The following is a 6,520-nucleotide window of genomic DNA, read 5'->3' as shown; positions in this document are numbered from 1 at the left end:
ACAGACTGATATTCTGCAAAAGGTACAGGGATTGATTGGACTGCTGAGGACTGGGGTAAAGTCATTTTCTCTGATGAATCACCTTTCCGATTGTTTGGGGCATCTGGAATAAAGCTTGTCTGGAGAAGACAAGGTGAGCGCTACCATCAGTCCTGTGTCATGCCAACAGTAAAGCATCCTGAGACCATTCATGTGTGGGGTTGCTTCTCAGCCAAGGGAGTGGGCTCACTCACAATTTTTCCTAAGAACACAGCCATGAATAAAGAATGGTACCAACACATCCTCCGAGAGCAACTTCACCCAACCATCCAGGAACAGTTTGGTGACGAACAATGCCTTTTCCAGGATAATGGAGCACCTTGCCATAAGGCAAAAGTGATAACTAAGTGGCTCGGGGAACAAAACATCGATATTTTGAGTCCATGGCCAGGAAACTCCCAGACCTTAATCCCATTGAGAACTTGTGGTCAATCCTCAAGAGGCAGGTGGACAAACAAAAACCCACATATTCTGACAAACTCCAAGCATTGATTATGCAAGAATGGGCTGCCATCAGTGGCCCAGAAGTTAATTGACAGCATGCCAGCGTGGATTGCAGAGGTCTTGAAAAATAAGGGTCAATACTGCAAATATTGACTCTTTGCATCATCTTCATGTAATTCTCAATAAAAGCCGTTGACACTTATGAAATGCTTGCAATTATACTTCAGTATTCCATAGTAACAACTGACAAAAATATCTAAAGACACTGAAGCAGCAAACTTTGTGAAAATTAATTTTTGTGTCATTCTCAAAACTTTTCGCCACGACTCTACATGGTACTAACATTTTCCCTATCATTAGTCCAACATTTGCAAACAACATTTTCTATTGGACAAATTCAGGTATGTTTATCCCCGTTTTGTTCCATTTGCTTCCATTTAAGAAACGTTTTTCAACAGAATCGGCTGAATGAATACACCACTGATCACATAGTTCACATTCATAGCAGCCATGTTGTATTCCTTCTCACATCTATGCGCTCCGGCGGGCCTCGGTGGCAATACATTAGTAACACCAAAATCTTACCTTGACTTGGAAGAGTTCCAGTGTTGTGTTAAAGTCATAGCCAGCTAGCTAACATAGCATCCGCCATTCAGTAAGCTAATATAGCTTGCTGCATTTGCAAGCTAAGTGAAACTGAAAAAATTACTCTCTATTTATCTCTTGCTTCTCCTTCATTTTGGAATTAATTAATTTGTTCAAAACTGTTCAACTACTATCTTTCTCTCTTTTTGAGTCAACTATACACGACATTTTATGCACTGCAGTGCTAGCTAGCTGTAGCTTATGCTTTCAGTACTAGATTTATTCTCTGATCCTTTAATTGGGTGGACAACATGCTGCAAGAGCAGTGATAGGTTGGAGGACGTCCTCCGGAAGTTGTCATAATTACTGTGTAAGTCTATGGTAGGGGCTAAGAACCATGAGCCTCCTAGGTTTTGTATTGAAGTCAATGTACCCAGAGGACAGTGTTGGGGAATAATCAAAATTAGTTGGGTAACATAGATAAGATGTTTTATTTTCATTATATGCTTGTGAGTTACTTCTCATCAGAATGTCTATTTTTGTATAATACTGTTGGCCGGTTGCAGTTATCTGTTCTCTGTCATGGGGTAAGTTACTTGGGCCGCAGAGAGGGGAGGGGTCAAGCTTGTCTTCATATGTAAACATATCTTTTAAATCAATTATCTCTTGGCTCCACAATGTCTGTGTGCCAGTCACTGTGTCTCTGTGATCTTGTCAAGGAGGGGTGTATTTGATATATGCCTGTTGATATGAGGATTTATTTTATGGTCCTGCGAGGTGAGAACATAGTTTAGGAGACAAAGCTGAACGATAATTTATAGCCAATGCTGTCTGGCTATGTGTGTCTTTGCTATAAAGGATCTCAGTTGCAGTGTGTAAGGACTCTCAGAGAATTAATTTATAGACACTGAATTGATCTGAGAGTCACAGGGTTGTGATGGAGCTCATATAATTAAAGATGGACTTTATGATAACTCTGACTTATGGTGGTTTGTTCTCATGATTTGGTAAATACAGGAAATTTCCACTACAACGGAAACAAGCTGTCTTCTGGCTACATCATGTGCGACCCGACAGACTGCTCGAGGCTACTGTAGACCTTATTTGCAAAATAGTGTGTGTTAATCAATTATTTGGTGACGTGATTATATTTAGTATAGTTTTATCTAAAAAATACATATTTTTTTATGTTTTACAATTTAAAATGTATTTAAATCACTGAGGAGCCTCCACTGCTACAAACTAATATGATCCACCATCAAACGGTGAGACTCTCAGACATTTCTGTTGTTTTGCTCTACAAACAAACACCCATAAGCCTTATCAGAAGGTAACCTGGAACCAGTTTCAAAACTGAATGTGAAATATATATGGAAGTACACTAGCGCCAAAAAAGGGGTTATGCCACATTCACATGCCAGTCGGAACTAGGAAACTCCGACATTTGAGACTTGCTAATTCGTTGATCACAGCCTGTGATTAACTGCAACCAGTTAGAACATTTCAGAATTTCTTAGTTCCGACTAGCACGTGAACACGACATCAAATTTGGGTTAAAACACAATTTCTTGAGCTTTCTTATAATACAATCTGGGTTTTCAATGTTTGAATACTTTCTGTTTGGCATGATTTTTTTGTATTTTATTTGTCACCATATATGAACAAGAATAACATGCGTAGGCTAGACCCTGGTGACCCTGATAAGATACAGGCATCCTTCCTAACTCAGTTGCTGGAGAGGAAGGAAACAGCAATGGTGACTTTAAAACAGTTACATAGTTTAATGGCTGTGAAAGGAGAAAACTGAGGATGGATCAACAATGTTGTAGTTACTCCACAATACTAACCTAAATGACAGAGTGAAAAGGAAACCTGTAAAGAAAAAAATTTACAAAACTGTATTTGTCCTGAATACAAAGCCCTATGTTTGGGGCAAATCCCCGAAACAACTCATCACTGAGTACCACTCTTCATATTTTCAAGCATGGTGGTAGCTTCATCACGTTATGGGTATGCTCGTCATCGGCAAGGACTTGGGAGTTTTTTAGGATAAAAATAAATGGAATAGAGCTAAACACAGGCAAAATCCTTGACAAAAACCTAGTTTTCTGCTTTCCAATAGACACTTTTAGACAAATTCTGCTCTCGGCAGGACAATAACCTAAAACACACTGGAGTTGCTTACCAAGACGACATTGAATGTTCTTAAATCTACATGAAAATCTATGGCAAGACTTGAAAACGGCTGTCTAGCAATGATCAACAATCAGCTTGACAGAGCTTGAAGAATTTTGAAAATAATAAATGTGCAAATATTGTACAATCCAGCTGTGCAAAGCTCTTAGAGACTTACCCAGAAAGACTCACAGTTGTAATCACTGCCAAAGGTGATTATAATAATGTATTGACTCAGGGGTGTGAATACTTATGTAAATGAGATATTTATGTATTTGATTTTCACAAAATTTGCCTAAAAATCGAAAACAATGTTATCACTTTGTCATTATGGGGTATTGTGTGTAGATAGGTGAAAAAACAATCAACATTTAAGCCATTTTGAATTCAGGCTTTAACACAACAAACTGTGGAATAAGTCAAGGCGTATGAATACTTTCTGAAAACACTGTAGATGTCCAACTGCCATTAGTTGATATGAGAAATAATACATTTCCAACATAGAAGCACAATAGCCAAACCAAAATATGAACTTTAATTGGTTCTTGCTAACTGACCCAGAGAGATGAGACAGATTTATTTTCAGTGTAAGTAGCAAATCTGATATTGCAATGTCATAGAGTGCCTATCCTAGATAGTGTTGGGCCCAACATGTGCCTGGATGCTGAGACAGTGCACCCTCCCAAGCATATCGAATAGCTCTGAAAAATTATTAAAATAAGTCTTGTCCTACCTCATCCCCATACTGGTATGTATTTATTTATTTTGCTCCTTTGCACCCCAGTATCTCTACTTGCACATTCATCTTCTGCACATCTACCATTCCAGTGTTTAATTGCTATATTGTAATTACTTCGCCACCATGGCCTATTTATTTCCTTAACTTACCTCATTTGCACTCACTGTATATAGACTTTTTGTTTTCTTTTTTCTACTGTATTATTGACTATGTTTTGTTTATTCCATGTGTAACTGTGTTGTTGTATGTGTCGAATTGCTACGCTTTATCTTGGCCAGGTCGCAGTTGTAAATGAGAACTTATTCTCAACTAGCCTACCTGGTTAAATAAAGGTGAAATAAAAAAAATGTCTGGTTTAAACATTCAACAGCACTGAATAGGTTAAACCCTAGAATAAACTTAAAGCTATCTTTTAGTGCTAGGCCTAAATCTATCAGCCCACACCATTCTATAAATGATCCATTAAACCAACCATGAGGAACATCATTGATCCAAAGTGCGGCGATAGCACAGAACATGAAACAAATTCAAATGAAACTAGTTGAAACCTGTCGACCATAAAACCATAATGTGCGTGACCGCAATAAAACTAAATATAACCTTGCTTTTCGGCCTAACAACTTCTTAATAAACAAAATGTACAAATAATCAGATTTTGTTTTAAATACAATAAATGTAAATTCAAAATTCTTCTCCTTTTTTACACTACGCTATCACTTAGCTACGTCGTTCTTTTTTTACGCTAGGTCATCACTTAGCTACGTCGTTCTTTTTTTACGCTACGTCATCACTGAGCTACGTCGTTCTTTTTTTACGCTACGCTATCACTTAGCTATGTCGTTCTTTTTTTACGCTACGCTATCACTTAGGAACGTTGTTCTTTTTTTACGCTACGTCATCACTTAGCTACGTCGTTCTTTTTTTACACTACGTCATCACTTAGCGACGTCATTCTATTTTTACGCTACGTCATCACTTAGCTATGTCATTCTTTTTTTACACTACGCTATCACTTAGGAACATCATAATCTCACAGCATGAACCTTTCAAACAATAAAAGTAGCCCCAAATGTTTACACAACCAAAGCGTTGACTCTTGTAATCAATCAGTACAGAAAAACATAAAATAACATGTCCTTCCCGGTCACTGTGAGAATAGATTGAGATCCCTGCGTCATTAATCACTGTGAGAATTCAAGATTCAATTAAAAAAGGATTAAATGTATTTTTTTCCTCACCAACTACACACAATATCCCATTAAAACCTATATGGCTGGGTTTTGAACTGACAAATGGAGAATGTCCATTAATCCCCTCTATACACCCTATTCTTATATATATATATATAGTGCACTACTTTTGACCAGAGCCTGCATAGTGCACTATATAGGGAATAGGGTGCCATTAAAGGCTCGTCCCCCTGTCCTCTCTATCTGTCTTTGTGTATTGTCTTCAGGTGTTTCTTCAGATGGCCAGTCTGTTTGAAGTGCTTGCCACACTCAGAGCAGGTGTAAGGTTTCTCCCCAGTGTGGACCAGTTTGTGCCTCTTCAGATTATTGTAATCCAGAAAGCCCTTCCCGCAGTATGAGCACCAGTGTCTCTTCTCCCCGTTATGCCACCTCAGGTGAACATTCAGCTCCACACGCCTCTTGAACCGCTTCACACAGAGGGAGCAGGCAAACGGTTTCTCTCCAGTGTGAACGCGGAGATGCGTCTCCATGTCGCGCCGGATGACGAAGCGTTTGTCACAGATCGGGCAGATGAACGGGCGCACGCCGCTGTGGACCATTTGCTCGAGCTTAGTCAGGCCGAAGCGGTAGACGAAGGTCTTGCTGCACTGCGGACTCTGGTGGCCCCGCTGATCACCGTGGACGCGGGCGTGGCGGTTGAGGCCCTTGAGGTCGGGGAAGTCCTTGCCGCAGGCAGAGCAGGCGAACGGGCGCTTCCCCGTGTGGAGAAAGGCGTGACTCTCTAAAGAAGCGGCGCTGCTCAGGACACGACCGCAGTCTGCACACTGGTTCTTGGTAAAACATTTTAAAACTGTTTTTTGGCGAGACGTTTCGGTGGAGCCTGGGGAGCCTGTTGGAGCTGGTATGGTACCGGTGTGCGGTTCTCTCTTCTCTGGGTTTCTTAGCAACCACTGGAGATGGAGTACTGTTCTGGGGGCAGGGCCTTAAGAGGAGGCGGAGACCACAGAGGAGCGCTTCACGTTGACTTGACTTTCTGCCACCACCTACCTGGACAACAATCTCCTCCTTTTTCTCGCCGGCGGGGGTTGTCTCCGTAGCGACAGACTTGGTTGTCACAGCTTCCGTAGACGTGGCAGGGAGGGAAGAAAGCCCTCATCTTTCTGCCCTTCATCTTCCTCCCCCTCCATTTTTCCTCCTCCTCTTCCTCCAACCACGGCAGGGCGCGTGCTTGGGGTACTACTGACAACTGAGCTAAAAACTGTGTCTTAGACATTTGAAAGGGGCAAGAGGGTGAGGGTGTAGTTACAGCAGGGTCTGACAGCTGAGGAGGAGCTTCATCAGACATCCT

This window comes from Oncorhynchus masou, unplaced genomic scaffold (assembly GCF_036934945.1).
Source record: "Oncorhynchus masou masou isolate Uvic2021 unplaced genomic scaffold, UVic_Omas_1.1 unplaced_scaffold_685, whole genome shotgun sequence".
NCBI classification, from domain to species: domain Eukaryota; kingdom Metazoa; phylum Chordata; class Actinopteri; order Salmoniformes; family Salmonidae; genus Oncorhynchus; species Oncorhynchus masou.
This window is presented reverse-complemented; position numbering follows the sequence as displayed.